Source organism: Falco peregrinus, chromosome 2, assembly GCF_023634155.1.
Source record: "Falco peregrinus isolate bFalPer1 chromosome 2, bFalPer1.pri, whole genome shotgun sequence".
Lineage (NCBI taxonomy): Eukaryota > Metazoa > Chordata > Aves > Falconiformes > Falconidae > Falco > Falco peregrinus.
Window position 1 is genome coordinate 103,391,573 of NC_073722.1, and position 20,662 is coordinate 103,412,234.

Below are 20,662 nucleotides of genomic sequence, written 5' to 3' on the forward strand. Positions count from 1 at the left end.
CAGGACACTGCACTGGTTTTCCAGTAGATCTATAATCTTGTAAATTAGTGGTATCACAGAATAATTTCAAGGTGGCAAGGAGCTCTGGAGATCTCTTGGCCAATACCCTGCTCAAAACAGAGTCTACTTTAAACAGTCTGCTCGTGGCCTTGTACTGTTGGACAGTACTGTCGGTACGCGTAGCGCTGCAGTGCTGCCTCCAGTCCTTATGTCTGCACCCGAACAGGGCTGCTGACACACCAGAACGAGTGAAAAGGCTACAAGAACTCTGTGAAGTCTGCAGAGCCTCCACCTTGTGATGCATTTACAGAGAGGTCCACATCACCCCACACGGGAGTATGACACGACACCAAAGCTCGTAGGGTCAATACGGCTGCTTTAGTGGCACTACTCGCAGGCTACTTCAGGGTTCTGGCAAACCTGCCTGCGTGTGGCTGGCCAGCCACCAGCCCTCCTGCCCCCCCGGATTTACCGCTCCCTAAAGAGAGGTGGCAGAAGGTAACATGCAGCTCCGCTTCAGCTGTTCCTTCACAGTCCGGCATCAGGGCTTAACGTTTCATCAAAGTGGAAACTATGTTGGACAAGCACTCGTTTCTTCCTGCTGCCCTCCCAGGAGCACTGCCTGCTGTTACGGTGGGGGCAACAAGGAACAGGACAGCAGCACCCACTGAACAGGAGGCAGAACCACCCCACCGCCAAGGTGCATCAGCCCTGCCCAGGTGTCTGCACTGGCACTGCACTGAAGTGCGGCATACCCTGAAGGAAGCTCAGTCTACTTAGCTTTGAAAAAAAGAGCACTAAGAGGTCACTTGATCAATGGCTACAATACGTCATGTAGGGAGAGACCCTCGAGGAATAGTGTGTTTTCATCTCTGAGGCAAAAATTCTAGTGTGGTCCAATGCCTGGGAGCAGAAAGTAGGCACACTGGAACGGAAAATAAGGCAGACACTTAGGGGATAATTAAGCACCAGAACAGTTTACCTAATGGTACGGCTGAAATTCCACCTGTGAAATCGTTGGGACTGACCGTATGCTTTGGTGAGAACATGCCAAACCACAACCAGCTGTGAGGGGCTAGAAAACCCCTTGGGCAACGCCGAGTGTCAGACCGGCAGACAACAGCCATTCCGCAGGTGAGCAGCAAACCAAACCAAACAGTAAGTGTTGGGGCAGAAGGAGTGCAAGAGTGAAGTTTTCAAAGGACGGTTGGGCATCCTTAGAAGACAAATCAGGCCCAAGACTTTGAAAACCTCTCCAGAAGCATCCAGCACACTGGACCCAAACTGCGTATTCGTGCCAGGCTGGAGGGAACACTTACAGGTTTGCCTCATTTAGGTTGGTTTTGCCAAAAGACACACTCAGGGACTGAAGAGAGAATCTGCTACATGAGAAGCCTATGAAACTACAAATGGCACAAAAAAAGTGAACAAGGAAGGAAAACGTCTATTTCATATACAAGAGCTCTGGGACACCAGTGACATTTTCTGGCAGAACAATTCAAATTTTTGAAATCATTCCCACAAGATGCTGTGAGTTTAAAGAAAACAGACTCAAAGAGGGATTGGACACACGTCGTGGAGAATAAATTGCTATAAAAAGTAATGGTGCAGATCTAGCTTCTGGCTCAGGAAGGCCGTACTCCTCTCCTTGCTGGGAGCTGTGGGGGCACTTCTGGGGAAAGCTCACTCACTTCCAGCTCTCAGCCGGTCCTCACACACACATTTTCTGCAGTGTCAGCACTGCAGGTCAAGTAATTTCTAAGGTAATTCCAATCAAGTCAATTCACTCCAGGGAGGGATTCGTCCCATGAAATCATCTCCATCTGCAAGAACTCTTAAGCCAGCACTCTAATTTATCCAACTGTTGTACGTTGTAACTAAGTTCTAGTGGATGCAACCTACAGTGCGCAAGGCTGCAAATACAACTCAGCCAGGAGAGCAGTAGAGACTCTAGAAACCACTTACTAGGGAGGAAAAAAACATTTCTTTAGAAGTCTTTTAAAAAAACAGAATATCAAGAGACACCTATTCTCCCTCTCTCAAAGTCAGATGAGGTAGGAAAAGGTCTTTAACCACCAGACTGGGAATTCTACATTCTGTTTATTCCTATTTTTACCAGAAATTAAAATGGACTTCATAAAAAGGTCAGATAAAGTGTAAACACTGTTATTTTCCTGAGATTATTTGGTTTCACCAAAAATCAGCAGGAGGGAAAAAGACCAAACAGCAAGCAAATTAACAAACTTCAGCTTACTCAAGGTTAGCAAGGATGGATGCTTTCTTAAGAATTTACAAAATAAAACCAATCTGTAACTTACTAGCTCAGCTGTCAGCATCACAGTTCTGGACTGCAAAGCACTTTCACGTGTGCCCGGCATGCAGCCGTAAAGCCAACTGCCGGCAGAAGGCTGAGGAGTTGACACAACGCACACAAACAAGTACAATCAAAGAGCTGAAGAGAATAAACCTCCCACTGTCACCTTCAAGATCTTTTTTTAAAACCACGATTTTTAAGACATGCTTAAATCATAGGTGGGATGCAAAACCCATGCTGACTGTTTCATCCCAGTTCTGCACGGACAGACCTCCCCCTGCACACCGCAGTGCTGCAGATCAGGCTCCGGGACGCTGGTAGCAGAGGTGAGGTGGGGGCCCTGGGGCTGCAGCAGGGGGTTCGGGCAGCACGTGGCAGCCCTGCCAGGTGAACCTCAAGCTCCCTGCAGCGCCGCAGCAGCTGGATGGTGGTGCTGCCTTTGCAAGATGCTGTGCATCAGCTGCGCAATAGCAAACCCACAGTGAGATTTGCGTTGCGCATGCGCCCGGGAGCACTGGGAGAACACCGTTCCCCAACATCTCCATACAGCGCACCAACACCCAAAGCTGCTTGGAAAACCATAGCAAAAAAAATCACCCGTTAAGGTGAGGAACAGCCTAAACAGGTGGAGAGCGTCCTGTCTGTAACAAAGGGCCAGCTCAGGTACTTCACAGGCAGAACTGCTGGTTGGCTGGGCTTGCTACAGGTTGAACACAACTGCTCCATGTAACCTGAGAGTGAACCATTGTTTTCTGGGGAATTGTAATTATTTCCAAGGGAACCTTTGTTAACACCAGCACAGCAAGGTCTGACATCAATTAGAAGAAGCTAACACCCTGAGCTCCCGCTGATCCCCAGACCTCCCCGTCTCCTATCGCTGCAAACCAGCTGATGTGACCTTGGCCTGTGGTGCCACCAGACACAGTGCCCTCTGCTCACGGTGCTGGGGTGGCCGCAGCCTTCAGCTACAAGAAGGGAACTTAGAGGGTGAGCTGCGTCGCCTGCACCATGGGGAGAGGGAAACAGCTCCCGGACCCTCCTTCCTACCACCTCACCAACGCCCAAAGTAGCTGTTCACCAGTTACTGCTTCATACGCATACGTATCTGCTGGTCTTTAATTAAAGCTATCTAAATTAGCCATATCTGAGAAGCCTCTCCCTGTGGGAAGGCCTAGGATGTCAGATCACAGTGGACTCCTGTGCCAGCTTAATGCACGAGTGAGTGTAACCACCACTGGGTGGACTGCCACCAGCTGGGGTTAGGGGTGACCGTGACTGACATTGGAACAATCTCCCAGTGACAAACCTGGCCTACTTAATGCACCTTGGTCTCTCCGACGTGTGGATTTGATCTTACAGGCAGTTCAGCAGGTGCAGTACCTAGGCGCCCTGCTCGTGGGATCTTTTTTTTTTAAGCTCACTGAAGTTTTTCATCTAGAATCTCTTTATTTCAAATGCTTTTCCTCCTCTCTAGGCTATGCCATGCAACAAACATTGCTTTTCTCTTTTTTTTTTTGTTGAAGTCATAAGTGAAACCCAAGCATTTTTAGAAGATTTGCATACTTGAGGAAGGAAGTATTGCTGATATTTTTAATTATAATTCCCTCCCTTTAATCCCGTTAATAGAAGATCAATTAAGGTCAGGTGTGGGAAATATGACTCCCCACCCCAATCCTGGCTTTATTCTTTGCTGACTTTTTAGCCTCTAGCAAAGATACCTATTGTGAAACAGGAAAGAAATTACAGCTCTGGCAGTTCATAAATTCAAGAATAAAAAAAAAAAAAGGTTGGAAAGCATAGTAGCAAAAGAATAAATATGACAAAAATTTAGCCGTGAGGAAAAATTGGATACAATGAACATATTTCTTTTTCATTTAAAGCAAAACAATTTTCAAGAATACTTCACAGAGTATTTAAAAAGAGTGGAAAATTAGGCTGTCTCAACAGTGGAACTGTGAGAACATGATTATGTGATTATTTCGCTGCTTCAAACTTGGAATAGACATTTCCTTTTTCTCACCTACCATATTTTTTCTGGACTATACACATCTTCCACCTGCAACCTCTATCTCCTCCTATTGAAAAATCAAAATCATGTATATCCATCCTTGAACTCCTGATCATTTGTAACAAGAAACTTAAAACCAACCTTTTTTTGAAAAACATTCTACACCCATCATATCCCTCCAGTATTCAATCGCAGCTTGAATTCTTTCGCAGATCAGGCAACTGCAAATCCAACATGATGTCTCCTTGTTTAAGGATTTCCATTACATACCCACTTATTGCTGAACCTTAGTTTCTGAAGCTGCCAAGTAAGTGTTCTGTAAAGTAATGAAAAGACAAACACAACGTTCAAGACATTATCTGAAAAACACCACAAAATACCCCTTTCGTAGATATTGGAAGTGGCAGATGATGCCTTGAGTGTGGAGGGAAAAAACCAAGGAGCTTGCAAGGGTAATTCTTGTCTCATTGCTAATAGATGCAGATCCAATACAAGCCCTGATTTTCCGGAGGGTTGTGCATATGTGTGCGTGGTTTAATTTAAACAGCTTGGCATTTCACAAAATAGATACCAAAATTGATTCTGCCTACTTCAGGCTAAACATGTGAAAATGCTGACTGACAGAACCACCTAAGGGTAATAAATCTGCCAAGTGTTTTGTTAAACAGCTATTCAGTTTGAAATGTATCCCGGTATTCTGGAATAACAATGGGCTACTGTAATGTATGGCGCATTAATTATATAGTTGACAAGAAAATTACCCTTCAAGCCAAGATTACTAAAAACTTTACTAGGCTTTTTTTCACCCTCTCCTGTTAAATACAGTGCTCAATGTAGCCCTCCCAGAGGTTTTGCCCACCTCCTCCTGCACAGTTAACCAGCATGGCAATAAAGTTCCAGGGAGATTTGCACTGATGTTTCACCGAGAACATCGGTTGCTTCTCCAAATTTTATTATAGCATCTAAATGCTAAATGATGAATATAAACATTAAAAATGGCCTCCGCTTTCCTCAGTAGAAGTTTTTTCTGATAAGCAGAATAAAATGTTGATTCAATTTGTGACTGTATTTATATCCCACAACAGGAACGCTTGCAGATCTCTGACAATCTGTCTGGAAAAAAAAAAAACACATCAGTTTTCAAATGCTGGCTCACATGTTGCTGAAACAGGAAGAACTCTAGTCCTAGAGGCAATGCAGAGATGCTGCAAATTAGTATAAGAATACAACAGAAATATAAATGCACTGTTACAAATGGAACGTAATTTGTTGTTTTCTAGGCAAATACTCCTCTCCGATCCCTCTGACAGTTCTTGAAACTTTTGCAGTTCAGGGCTAACTCTGGACGCCCCCCATGGAGCAGTTGCAACGGTGCTTCTGCATATAGACACCTCACCTGTGTGCTGCCACATGTATCTACAAGCAGCTAAGCCGTTTTAGAAACATCTTCCCTAACAGCATCCTGGCTACAGGATGTAGAAACAGACACAGATTCAAAGGTCACAAAGGGTTTTGTTCTGTCATCATTTCTTCTAGTGTGTACTTTCATTTGGAAATTGTGGGATGTGAAAAATTCTGCGTACAAGATTTAAACTCTGCATCAAAGATGACTAATTCTTAATTTTACTATAGTACCTTTCTAAATGCAATTACCAGTTACACATCTGCTTTTTCAAGTTAGAATCTCTCTTAACACACAGCACAATTCTCTAGTGAGAGTTTTCAGCATTCATGCACTGTTGCTGATATGGAAAAGCATTTCTAGTGTTGCCAAGACAGAAGTGCTTACTAGCAAAGAAATGTTCCAAAATTGTACTGAAATACACTCTACAGAGTTGACAACAACGTGTTACGACTAAAGAAAATATTACATGTGCTGTAAGTTGAATTAAAATTCCAAATCTCTTATAAGCATAAAACTGAACACTCTATTTCCTATAATTTGAGGTACAAGCATGACTTATAATCAAACACATCTGAAAAATGACACCACGGAGATTTGCCACCCTGAGGAACAGTCTGTAAGGATGCATGTTTTTAGCATAATGCCATGCTTCCCTTTAACTGGGTACAGAGAAATGTTTCAGATTTAAAGCGTAATTTTAAGAAGTTATATCTTTTATAGTCTGCTTTACTGTAGGTTCTGTAAACTCACTATTAAAATAAATGAACAGGCATCATGGATTAAAAGACCACTACAGTTTCAACTGTTATAAACACCACTGTACCAAATCACATTACCTTGTAATTTATTCTAATGTAGTATGTATTTCCCGTTAAAGCCAATTTCTATTCCTCAGGCATATGACTAAATGCCTTTCTGATTAACCTCTCTGATCAGCCCACGTAGCTCAAGCAAAATCTTTCCATTTACCTCAATGAGCTGTTTATTATTCTCCTCTCCAGAAGTTGTGATGAGCTTGGTACCGTGACAGTGTTTTCCTTCAAGGAAAGCTTCAGGTGAAACAATGGTGTGGACAAGATGCTTAAAGAAAGCAAATCGAAATAATGTACCGCGCTCTCACGATGACCAAGACGGGCTGTGGCACCAAAGGGAGATTCCTGAAGAGTAAGGTCAGTTCGTTAATATCGACAGATGTACTCTTTCAGGGCTGCTGTGAACAATCTGATGTGGGGCCAAGTTACAGCCTAGTTCTAAACGTCTCTGACCTCGAGGTGAGCACAGCCTGGATGTTACAGCTTGAGTCCTGTTCCTGTTTGCTCCAGCAGAAGTCAAGTCTGTCTGGTTTCAGTCAAACTGGCAAGCAGCTTCAGGTTCTTGTGTGTACCCCTGCACAATGACAGAAGGAAATGTTACAGAATTCCCCAAATGAAAGCACACTGCGCAGAAAGCCAGTTCAGGATGAGGTCTGGTTGATGGGTGGGAAGTTCAAGAAGAGATGGAAAGCAAAGGATGTGTTATGGTAATAAAACGGCACAGAGAGAAAGGAGCATTTGTCCGGGATAAATCAGTACCTGCCAAATGACGAAATATGAAACTTGAAGCCTCTCATGGCCAATGTTTTGAAGCCTCTTCCTGCCCATCCCCCACACACCCCCAATCAAAAGTACATATACACAGGCTGCAGCAGAATTTCCACAACGTAGCCCCACTTCATCAGAGCTCTCAGCTGACCTTGACGCTGAAGAGTTCTAAGTCAAGGGTCTATGCTGGTTTAAATGTATTCCCACCACCTGTAGACTTCTTTATCCCCAAAGATAGGTATTACTCACTTTAGAGAAGAGATTATGTTTCTCTTAGTCCCTGTAACATCACCTTAACATTTAATAATGCATCAAGAAAATCAACAGAGAATGGACCAAACCAAACCTACAGGCCTGAAGTCTTCCTCGCAATTTTGAGCTTACCACCACCACCTTGAGGACTACCTTCCACAGAAATCAGAGACAGTCACGCTACATCCTCAAACTTGTCAAATTTCACCTGAAAATCAGGTACATTGTTTTTGCCATCCCATCACTATGATTATCTGACTCAGTAACACAAACCAAAGCACTTGCTTCGCATCTTCATCCAACCCACAGCTTTGGCGATTCGAGCCTTGACTTCAGATTTCAGTAGCAGCCAATGCCCAACTCCCTGAAGCTGCTCAAGTGTTCAGTTACACCCACAGCCAAAACCGCACAGCTTAACCGTGTCTAGCTGTGGCTGCCCAAGGATGCTCTAGTGCTAACTTCAGCTTAAAGAGTCGTTATTATCACAGATCTCTTCCTCAAGTAATCTTTTATTCTTCTGTTCAAACAAGATAAAGAGATTAAGGGTCTAAGTCTCTCTTTAGATGGCATGATTTTCAAATCTTTCCTGTAACCCTTTCCCAAATCCTTTCCAATTTGTCAACATCCTTTCTGAAATTCACACATGAAAATTGGACACACATTTCTAATAGTCAAGTAAAAACACTCTGAAGCTAATTACAGCAGTTCTATTTAGCAGTTTTCCATTTTACAGCAGTGCTCTCACCACTCGTTGCCTTTGGGCTGCACACACTCTGTTGGTCTACGCTTCATTTGAACTGGGCTTTCTTTGGTGGGAAGAAACAAAATGTAAATGCTTGCTTTCTTTCAAACACCGTTTAAATTGTGCTTGTAGTAGATCCTACACAATTCCATGACACCGGTTCCAAAATGAAGCATACTTAAGATTTTTGTACTGGGGGCAGGAGGAACACGGGGAGACACCAACATTAAAAAATAAAATAAATAAATCTTCCTTATTTCAGAGAAGAAATGAATGCCATGTGGCCCATTACAACCCAGACCACAGATGGCAGAGCTTTGCAACTGGTAAAACTCTCCAGGAACTCTGTGCTCAGGAGCAGAGGATGCTGCCTATGTTGAAGAGGAATCTTGGCTGTGATGACTTTGAAGACATCAGGTTACAAAATGGAAAATCCATTCCCAATAGGCAGCACCGTTCCAGTTGGCCATCACAGTGCACAACTTCCAGGGATTACTGGCAACTTTTGTAGGCAACTGTGCAGCTCTGAAACATCTGGCCGTACTTCACAGGGCGATCACATACATCCCAGGCCCCGCTTCATAGTTCTGTAAGAGCAGCACTGGTTCCTGACAAATACTGCTGAGTCTCCAGGGCTGCATGATACTGTCCCAAATCAGAAATGCCACAGCAATCGAATCACAAGAGGCGTTTGTGCCAGGAACCACATAGTTCTTTTTCTCTCCCACAAAGTACAGTTTCTAGATGTCTTCCATGAGAATGCCCCCTGCACTGTCACTGCCAGAAACAACCAGACTCACTGTGACTAAACACAACTCAGGCCAGTCTTGCAGGCTGTATTTTCATGAGCTTGAAATGCTTTAATTGCATTAAATACTTAACTCCACTTACTATGATGTTAAAAGAGCTGCCAAACCCACAATGCAAAGCTTGCAGAAGGAGAGAAAGCACGAGCAGAGATTAAAACCAAGCAATAACTTTGAAGAGACGTAGCAATCGATGACAGCAGGAGATTCCAGGTACTCATTGTAAGTCAAGCATTAATGAAATAATAAAAATATCTACATTCTCCCCTGACTTAGACATAGTCATTTTCATACTCTCCCACTGAAGACAGTAAAACAACTTTAAAAGAAATGAAAAAAACCCAACAACTTTCCTACATCTACATGAGTGCAACAGTGAAAAACAATGAAAGCAGCCTGGCATTTTTATAAGACAGTTCAAATAAAAATTAATGGCACATGTAATAATAATTCCAAGCGTATTTTGTTTCCATTTATATCCAACTAAGAGACAATTTTTGGTGCATTTGATTTTATAGCTCTGTGTATATGCAGCAAAGTAACAATTCTGCACATGGGAAAATAAATAAGTGGCTATATGACTGGTTGACAGCAAGATTTGTAGAGCTAATTAGTTCAATGAATAGGAAAGGCACTCAAAACTAACAGCTCATCAAATAGTTCTTCATACAAGAGATATCTGTCACCCTGCCTAGGCTGAATAAATATTTTTACTGTCTTCCAGAGATCAATGCCAACAGAAGCAAATAAAAGCAACAAAACAAACCAGAAATAATAATAATAAAAAAACCCCAACAAAATCCCAGCACAAAAACCTGTACGGTGACCCAGGCTGCCCTCGCCAACGGCAGCTCAGTGGGATAAGAGGCTGCTGGAAATGCCAAGGCCAAACCCGGTGAGGGGCAGCCCCAGCTACCCACCACCCCAGTTCTGTAATAAACATGAACGCTGCTCTCAGTTCCAGCCTGGGGCTGGAGGTCGTTCAGAGGGCGTTCAGTGTGGGTCACCCCACACTGGTATTAAAGCCCTGAACAAAATGAACACAACAACGGGTAGGAAACGAGACTTAGCTCAGCCCCTCTGCTCTTGGTCTGTGTCCTGAGGACTCAAACCATGGCACAGCCTGCTGGATCTGCTCTAACTGCGGATGTCTTTGTAGGAGGCTCTGGGTGCATCTCAGCATCCAGACATGCATAGAACTACAAATGCTGCCACCGTGCAGCTTGCTTATCCACCCACAAGCGTGCAGCTGCGACTGCAGGACACAGTACAATCTGGTGCAATTCAAGCCCCACTTCCAGCCGGCCACAACTGCTGGCAGCCCGGGGGGGCTGGTGGAGCTGAGCAGCAAGCACCCTCAGCACCAGGAACCCAGGGACACCCGCAGAGCACCCCAGGCACCCGTCTGCAAGACCTGTTTCAAGGCTCAGGGTCTTGAAGCAAAGTGTAGCACTGAACAGATTTCGACCGGCGATGAATTACCTGTATTTTTCAGTGCTGCTCCTACTGCTGTTAGACAGCTGAGAGGAGGTGGTTCCTTAAAGGGGTTAGAAAAACTTACCTTAAAAATCTGCACTCCTACAACCTCGGCAGCTGCCACTGAAATCAAACTGCAAATACACAATGCAAAAAACTCCTGAAATTGCTCCCGGGCTCACTGAACCTGCTGTGCTGTTCCAGCAGTGGGGGGAGGGCAGCAGCGGGAGGGCTGCCCCCCGTGTGCCACCCCCAGTCAGCCCCCAGTAGCTCCAATTCGTACACCCCAATCTATGTCAGATCCCACCGGAGGGGAAAAAGGCAGTATTTACCTCTCTGTTTGCAGATGTTCTCAGGCACCACCACGTACCTCGGCCTCAGCACTCATTGCTGTTACGGAGGCAGGAGGCTCTGCCTCAAACCCCCCGAGGCAGCTGCCACGCACCCTGCAACGCGGCCATAGGGCATAGCCCGTCACACAGGGCACGAACCGCACGGAGCCCTGTTGAGCATTCAGCCCTTCCTTACGTGGGTCCCTGTTACTGACCTATTGTGTTGAAAATTATGATTAATTAGGAAGACAGAACACACCGCCAAAGCACACTCAGCCTCGGCAAAATGGCAACACCTTTTGTAGACATTTTTCAACTGAGAGTTTTCCGTGAGAGTTAGCTACAAAGTGTTGTTTCATCAAACAGAAACAGGTTTAAGCAAGTGCTTTTGTGTCAGGGGACCCAATGGGGCAATGTACTGCAGATTAAGGAAACAATCATGTTTTGAATTAATAACAGATTAAATGATAAAAATTAACAGTGTTCTAGGAAGGATGCTGATAACACTGTACTTCACCAGGGTTTTTAAAACCCACATATATCACCTGATTCAATCCCCTTCTCTAGAAGATTAGATTCTCAGGGACAGTTTTATTCCCTCGGAAGAATTTGTATGAAACACATAATTATGAGAGACAAACCAGGTTACAAGAAACCATTCTGCCCAGAACAGTTAGTTACAGCTAGCAAAATAAACAAAAAGTACTTGTCTATCTGTATCTCATACTTCTTGATGCAGAAAATAGCACACCAAGTTAATAACAAATACAAAAAAAAAAAAAAAAAGAGGAAAAATAAAGCAGCAATGAGCATGCACCGAAGGCAGCTTGCTGAAGCCAAAAGCAAGGACCCTACATCTGTCCTCCTCCCATCAGCAAGTGCTGAGCCATACAGAGGAGGAAAAATACACAGTTTGGAAGCAGCTGATGGGACGGAATCACTCACACAAACACCAAGAGACAAGCTCCCTCAAAAAGGACCCTGACAGCTACTTTACATCTGGTCATAAATGAGCCTGCCCCATCTCTAGCAGCTCCTGCCAGCTAGGATCAGCAGAACTGTCCCTGTTACAGAGAAATGTTATAATGTTAAATAGCCCAAAGTTATTCATGGCTTATACATTTGTATTATTGACATTCAAGTAAACCACAAGCTCCTCTGGCAAGCAATACTGCTAATTGATTTGAAATTGTGATATACCTATTATTCAATCAACCCAGTTTTGCAAACTAAATTGATATCTGAAACCATTCCAAGAGATATAATGAAATTGTAGCAGCTACATATTTAAAAGAGGAGAGAAAGTAAACAATCTGTTTGCTTAAGTATAGTAATACAAAATATATCCTTGCCATCTCTTTTGATTTTGCCACTTACTACTTTGAAGAACTACACAGAAGAAAAATGCTCAGGCTTTCATCGTACTCCCCAAATCTTAGTCCTCTCTTTTACAGCAAAGCATTACAATTCTATCCATCTTTTTATGCCTATAACCCAGAGTTTCAAGCACACCCTTGGATATAAAGAGCATCTGAGACACACACATTGGCCTTGTCTTCCAAGCATTTAAAATGATGACACCCATTTCAGTATTCCAATTCTTCTAAAACTGAGGCACAGTAGCGAATGAAAGGAGAACTCAGGAAACTCACATCTGAACATTCACGTGTGACTTCATGTTTTTAGCACCACTTTGCCAAATCTTCCCAAGCTTCTTCAATAACAAAGCAGTGCAACAGGCACGTTTCCACCAAGCTATTGAGCCCGACTCTTAAAATGGTACAAAAAAAGGTGAATCATAGTTTCTATTTCACTTTCCTAGTGCTGACACTGCCCCCACTGAGTCCAATAACTTTTCTCAGGTTGACTAAGAGAGGTGGCCAGCGTGAAGAAAGCCCACATTCACAACTAATATCATTCATGACAAATTGTTTCTACCATGCTCACCACCTCATATTGAATTCTTCTTGTGTGTGAAAAGGTAGGCCATGGCCAGCGCTGCAACTGTAATTAAGGTTCACTGAGTTGCTATTTCCATTATCAAGCCCAATTTCCAAGATTTAATAAGTCAGCAGTTCCAATTGCACCAGGCTGAAATCTGACATTCAAGTTATCAGCAGAGACACAGTTTGTGCTTTATCTGTTTATCAACAGCACAATTTAAATCCACTCGGCTGTTGCTGAATCAGAGATCTAAAACACGTGGCCTGCATCTTCCTCTTTATTTGTTTAGGACTTATCCTCCGAACACCAAATTTCCCTCTGGCGAAAGCAAGCACTGGTGCGTTTCAGTGAAGGCATTAGAAATGCCTCCTGTCCAACAAACTTGGGGCTTATTCCCATTGCTCCCTGTTACTCCCATTGCTCCCTGTTTATTCACACAGTCTCCAAGGAACAGCACAAATTGTTTACTTAGTTTTGACGCAAGCATGCCAAAATTAAGCAAGCTGTTAATTCAGGGTGCATGGCGTTCATGACCTGATTGCATTAAGAGCCTACAACAGGCTGATAAGACATGTAGGACTTCCCAGGGAGCTCACGGGGTACGCTGACTGGGAAGGTCCCTGTGCACCCCTTATGCCAGCTCAGGGCTGGGTCCCAGAGCGAGAGGCAGCATCAGCAGCCTCGGTCACCTCCTCTCCCCCCACACCAAGGACTTAGCTCACTTGCCAAGCCAGCATCAGCTCGGCCCTGCTGCCCTGGCACCAGAGAGGGGCACGGAGCTGCGCCACAGACACATGCCTACACTGCAAACCTTTGAGCTGGTACAACCTGATGGAACTCACTCCAGGTAGGTGGGGAAACTGGGTACCGCTCTCCTCGAAATTAATAATCCCCCTGCAAACTCTGCAGTCTCCTCTGGGGTGCAAAGGCTAAGTTTGCATCTAGTCTTCCAGGGAACAGCATACTTACAACAAACACAGCCAGCTTTTTAGTGCTTTTCCCCATAATCTCTGAGTTAGGACACAATTACATTCTGAGTAAGAAAAAGCCTAACTTCTAAGTTTGGCATGTTACATGCATAAAATCAGGTAAAATTGCTAAACATAATACATACACATGCAAAAATGGAAAAGACATCTGCAAGTAGATAACACTTGGTATTCCAGGTAGCAATCTCTTCTTTGGACACAAAATATGGCAGTATCCCACAGCAGAAAGGTTATCACACATGTCAGAGTCAAACTATAAATGAGGAGCTAGCCAGTCTGATTTACCATGCTTGGTTTTAGCTTCAAAGTCTGTTCTTGGTACAGAGAGGGAATTAATTTCATGCTGCAGTACAAGTAACTGAAATGAAACACCAAGGGAAATATCTCCTAATTTCTGTCACCAAAACTATTCATATAGAATATAGAGAAAAAATAAAGGAAAACCTAATGTATTTTTTTGCATCATAAAGCAACACTCAATTTTATTTCCCAGGAACTGGAATTTTCAAAGCTGTGTATGTAGGTCAGGTATGCAAGCCCCACAGAAATGCAACAGCTTCACTAGGTTATTTCTGAAACACTTAGTCTGAAAGAACACAGATATGGAAAAATTCTTAGATAGTTAAAGTCAACACAGGCCTTTCCACAAGGGATGAAACACCAGCTGAGAGCTGACAGCTTTCATCTTTTCAGGTGTCAGAGTTTTGGCCTCTACAAAAAGGTGAAGTACAGAATCCCCCTGCACAAAAGAGAAAATGAATTCATTTCTCAGTCACGATAATGAAACCTGTAACCCTGAAAATGCTCCTTTCTCTGCGAGTCCAAACATTCAACGACTCCATCTTGTCTCAATGGCATCTTGGTGGCAGAAGAGGCAGGCACTCACAATGCAGTCCATGTCTAGCCCCAGAAGCGAGTGGGCTTGGGATATCTTGATAAAACATCCAGGTGTTGCTTTATACAGTTTCGTGTACGTTGCTTTATAGAAAAAGGGCAACTGCCATGTAACTGCAACTGAACCTTTCTGCACTGGAGCAGCTGGGTGTAAATCAGGAGTAAAGCTACGCCTGTGTAAATGAGTGATGTTGTAAAAGGCAGCAGCGTGTGTCTTGTACAGGAGTGAAATGGAGGCAAGTCTGATGTACACATTTAAGAAAGGCAACTGCAGCAATTACTCTGCATTTCTGTCAGGAAGTCAGCATAAAAAGTATACAACGCCACATGCCAACAGAGATGTTGCTTAGATCCTGTTTCACGTGTGGCAGTGGAAGAAAGAAAAAAATGGATCACAACACTGCACCCTGTATCTTTCTACAGCTTGCTTACAGAGGTAAAATTCACTATTTGGGAGTAAGTTCCTTTGCCTAATGCTATTTTGGTTTTAAGATTATTTCAGTCTGGAGTAACTCCCCTGAACTGTTGCAGCTGAAAGTATCCACAAGGGATTAAAGAAAGACTTCTGCAATATGAAGAAGAGTGAAAGATGATTAGCAAAACATTTCAAGAAGAAAAAAGTCCAGCCTTAGTAATAACAATCTTAATATGGTAACAACAGTAACACTGCTGGTATAAGCAGCATGTAAGTCTGTCATCTACTTATAATGTGACTTTCAATCTTCAATTTTTCTTCCATACTAGTGAGAATCCAGGGCATCTTCTCTCAAGCCAATCTAATTGTAACAGTAAAAAAGAGAATGAAATACTCAAATTTTGGGATTTTGTTCTCCTGCCTGCATTATGACACCTTCTTTTGTTTTAGTTGTGATTGTGAAAGCTAACAATGATGAAGCACATCAGAACCGAGAAGATGAGCACATATAACTTGCTAAACTATCTTCAATGTGTTATGTAATGTTCAATATTGATTTTGATTCAACTAGACTTCTATTAGAGTTATCTGTTCTAGCCAGCTGCCAAATATACCTGCTCAGTAATGTGTCCAAATTCATTAACAGTTTTGTTTTAATAATATTTCATTTTAAAGTTTAATTTTATCCACACATTAGCTTCATATTACTTATGCAAATAAAAGCTTTATGGCTATATTAGCAATAATTCATTATCATTCCCTACTGGCTTAGTGAAGGAATTTGTAACTTTGGAGTACATCCAGAGCTTTTAATTGAAGATACTAAGGGAAGCCTACATTTAGTTATAATCATTTGCATATACAAATTAAATATGATTAGCATAAGTCTCTCAGACTCTTTCCAGGCTCAAAGATAGATTGTCTAGGATTGGCTTTTTCCTTGAGTCCCGTCTGAAGGATAATGTATTAAGGTGGAATCCAATCCTGGGGAAAGGAGGCTGTGGCTGTTGAAGCTGGGACCTGAGACAAGAACGATCTGTTTATTGGAAGTTACTTCCCGCACTGCTCCACCTTCACTGTTAGGGCAGAGGTAACGCTCGTCCCTTCCTGTCTACTCATCTCCTGAACAGAGGGTGAGAGGAAAGCGGTGGCTCTGCCCAGCGCGATTTCCCCGCCGGGGACCCAGCCCAGGTAACAAGCAGTAGCAGGGAAGGAAGAAAATATCCAGGCTGTCTGTTCAGGTTGCAAAACCAGGTATGTTTTAGTTGCTGGGACAGAGGGGGTATGTTTTGGTGCAACTTTACTCTTTTCTGTTGCTTTACATCTTCACACCTAGCCCCAGGCAGGGAACATATAATGACTAAATATATAAAATACTGCAAATATATGGAATTGATCACAGTTACTTACCTTTTAGGTATTGCCACAGAAGTCCTACAGGGCTGGTTCTTCTAAGTTCCAGTGTTTCTATCTCCACTTCAAAGGTGAACGACTGGACCCTAAATTACTGGACCTCAAAGACTTGTTAGGAAAATCTTATTGAGGATACTCCTTTCTTTGTGCTCTAAACGAGCTCTTGTTGGATTAAGAACTGACTCATGTTTACTTTATTATGTCCCAAGTCACATAAGGACTGTGGGTATCTTCCCCATCTCCTACAGAAGATGTTTTAATTAGCCAATTATATTAATAAAAAGCAATCTAATTTCTAGGCCAAACAATAGCACGGCACAGATATTAAGATCAAATTAGCAAGACATACCAGTGTTTTCCTTTAGCATGCAAAAACGACCTCCTGCACAGATAATTAGCATTATGTCTGTGTGGTGATCTGTAGCAATGAAAAAACACAAACAGTGGTGAGTAATGAACACGATAACAGGTATAGGAATTTCCCTCTACTGTCTCTCTCCAGCTTTTGCCCTTTTAATTTCATTTATTAGTAAGCGTCGTGTGTCCTTTAAATATATGTTTTAGAAAACAAACAGCAGTATTTGCAAACAAGTAGCAATGCTGCTTCCAGGAGGCAAGAGCTACACGGGATTCCAGGAGATTCAGTTCCTGGCTCCCCACAGGCTTCCCGTGTGACACTGGCGAGGCCACACGGTTTCTCTGCACCTCTGTTGCATGAGGACAAACATTTTCCCACCTCGTTCCTCCCTCCATTTCAAGCAAGTGTTGAGACAGAAGGTGCCTCGATGTGTACTGGTGTACAAGCCAGAGCAGTTAACCCCCAGGCACCTGCAGCTTAGTATGGTGAGGCACAACTGTAATGAGTTTTCTGAGAAAAAAAACGCCAGCAACATAACCTTTACCTGTGGTGGGAGAAAGGAAGCTCTCCTCAGAAAACAGGCATTACAAGAAAGAAGGGGGAGAGAGGGAATAGATCTTAGAGCCTCAACTCCATACAGACTTTTCCTTTACTCACAACTACGAGTTTAAGCTGAAGCAGATAACTAAAATGCTTGATCCAGGCTGATGGGTGCTTTTGATTGCCAACTAGTGAAAGCTGAAAGGAATCTTTGAACTTGTGTCTAGAATCCACCTTCTGCAATGGAAACAGACTCCAAACTTGTTTATTTGTGAACTAAAAACCAGACATTTACAAAACAACTAGCTGCTTTGAAAATGCGTGTTTCCACCATCCCCTCAAAAGACAACAGAAGCTTGTTCTTCCCTGCCCTACAGAGCCACCTCCGCAGCATCGTGCTCCCGGGCAGCGGCTGTGCAGCAAAGCCATCCCCTCTGAAAAGCAACGTGGATTTGTCTGAACAAGACATTTATCCTTCAAAGGCCAGGGCAGCAGCATGCCTCTCTTGGAAAAGCTAACAGATCAATTCTGCTTAACCCCTGAACTCTGAATCCTTATTACAACCTTTCACGGGTTCTGAGGTGGAAAACCACCCCTAAACAACACAGTAACAAAGTCTGCCATACAGTAAAAGGAAGAAGTGGAAGAAGGATGTTAATGTAAGAGCTGTAAGGGGCTACTGCCTGCAGAGCCCCTCGCCCTGCAGTGCGCCCTGCTGCACCAGCCTCAGCCCCAAAGGGAGGTTGGGCTCGGACTGGTCATTGCTCCCCCAACAGCATGGGACAGCCCAGAAACACCCAGGATCGGCACTGACACCCTTCTAATCTGCTCTAATACAGAATGTGATTAATCTCCCTACAAAACACATCTTAAAGATGCAGTACATCCACATATCTGAACCCAAGTTTAATCCGCTATACACTGGTGTAAGAGAGCGATTAGAGGACTGCAGGGATAATTTCTGCTTCCCTGGCTGTTGCTGTATCACGTAATTCTGGCTGTATATACCGCACTGCTGAACAGAAATTCAGAGGGGATTTACAATCAAGAAGAAAGGCAAACAAAATACAAAGTATTTCAGCACTGTTCTGATGTAACTGCTGTCAACATTGCTTAGTTACTCTGCTGAAGTTAACAGAATTATACATATTTTATTTTGTCTGAAGGAGCATGAGGTCCCTTTATGATGCTTTGATCCAGAATTCCTTCCCCTTACCTCACCCAGTGTACTGCATACCTGCTGCCCTGAAAGAAACAATAGGATCATGCACTGGATTAAACCACATGTTCCACCAGCTAAACAAGAGTTGATAAAAAACTGAATTCTCTACAGGCTTTCTGGTAAAACTGCACACAGGAGTATCTATATATTTTTTGGAACTACTGACATTCAAACCTAGACCCCAGGGCTTGCTCCACTTGCTCCTGCTGAACAGTCTGTATCAATATTTTCTTAACTGGCTGTGTCCAAGGAGGGACTAACATTAGCCTCTTACGAAGACCATGGCAGTTTTCGTATTTATTAGATAGCACTTAGGTATATAATTTATTTTGTCATTTGCTACCTACAGCAAATAAAATATTCTGAAATTACAGTTCAGTAATTCTGTAGAATTTCATGCAAGGGGCCTGCTTGCCACCTTCCCTTCAACCACGACATAATTTCTACAACCACCCCCCCAGAATCCTCCCTCATTCCACAAGGTGACCCTGCATTTTGCTGTATTTTTATTCTTGTCATCTCTGCCCCTCCTTCGACTCAAAAGGGAGTCACAGATATCTAGGCTGGGCTTAATAATCACCTGAACTAATGCTTACACACAGGAAATGCTGACAGAGCACACGGGAGGTAACGACTCCTCATTGCGTTAGCGTCCTGTTGCTGGTGTGACGGAGCACCTTTCGGCACAGCACAGATGGGCATTTCCGACACTTTGATACATGCAGATTGCCCGGCCCAGCAGCTGGAAAGCATTTGCTCAGCAATCCTCACACACATGCCCACACAAAAGCTTTGACCACCAGTGTAACTTCATTGCAGATACGTGCAGCACCTCTAGCCCTCTGTGCGAGGGGTCAGCTCAGCATAGCCACCGCTTTCCCCACAACCAGCAACAGAGGGACACGGGCAGCAGTGCCGAGCTCTGGGGATGAGCTTCCCAACAGTCCTTAAAGTGGGGACTCCAGAGGTGACCTGAGCACCACGCTGATGCTGCACTTGGCAGCATGTTGGCAGCAGGCGGCACGTTCCTGTCACCGTGGGGTAACGAGCCTGGGTGATGACCACAGTGAAGGCTGCAGCACGGGTTGCAGAAGTATGTCCACGGCACTGGGAAATGACTTGAGTCCTTGCAGCTCAGGTTTGTCTTTAGCAATCACACTTCTCACTGCAGCGTGACCAGGCCTTAACAATGGTGAAGAGGGAAGGGAAAAATCAGTCGGGTCATCTTGGGCTTCTGCACCACAGTATGGGACTGGGATGGGCTTACAGAGACAGAGCGTACTGAGCGCACCCTGTGCAGGATCCAGTTGTGGATGCTCCGTAATCTAAGTTTTGGTGCCACGATTTTGGAATGAACTTCCCTCCCCCAGTGTTTAGCTGCAAAGTGTTTGAGTAAAGAATGCTAAATTACATGCAAGTCACATTAAGAACAATCAGTCTCATGTAATAGGGAATCTAATAGTTCATAAATGAGATGCAAATTCGTTTTTACGGGTGCACTATAATAAGCCAATTATTTCAGAGCTCTTCAATTATGCACTTTCAAAAAGCCAAATTGCTTAAAAAAAATTTTTTTAAGAAGCTTTAGGTTTTTCCATAGCTTACAAGGAAAAGAAAATATATCTGCCTTGCAAGCAACAACAACAAAAAAAAACCACCACCAAAACACAACCCCAAAAAACATCATGCCAAGTTGCAAGCAGGCACAACGCACAAACATAAAAGAATAAGCCAGCTGGCAAACCCCAGACATCGCAGACATGCAGACAACAGACCTCTGTGTCCCCACCAATTACAGACACCCGGGAACCTACAGCACACTGGGCTAAGTACAACAATGTCCTAGATTATCATCGGGAATTCTCAAGAGCAGCCCTGGTTTACCCTGCTCACAGGCAGTGACGGCATTGCAGCTTGATGGCAATGTCTTACTGCCATCCAAACGGCCCTTTGTCACTTTCAGCACTCAGAT

At 43.6% G+C, this 20,662-nt stretch overlaps 1 long non-coding RNA gene across 1 annotated transcript in view; it reads right to left on the reverse strand.

The window, feature by feature from the left end:
• The window catches only part of LOC114011895 (uncharacterized), a 317,148-nt gene that overhangs the window by 290,296 nt on the left and 6,190 nt on the right, over window positions 1–20,662 (reverse strand). The window contains exons 3-6 of the long non-coding RNA XR_008745696.1: window positions 6,993–7,113; window positions 6,697–6,884; window positions 5,182–5,435; window positions 4,464–4,638 (exon numbers count right to left, since the gene is read on the reverse strand). This is a non-coding gene — a long non-coding RNA (uncharacterized LOC114011895). The remainder of the gene's footprint in view (window positions 1–4,463; window positions 4,639–5,181; window positions 5,436–6,696; window positions 6,885–6,992; window positions 7,114–20,662) is intronic.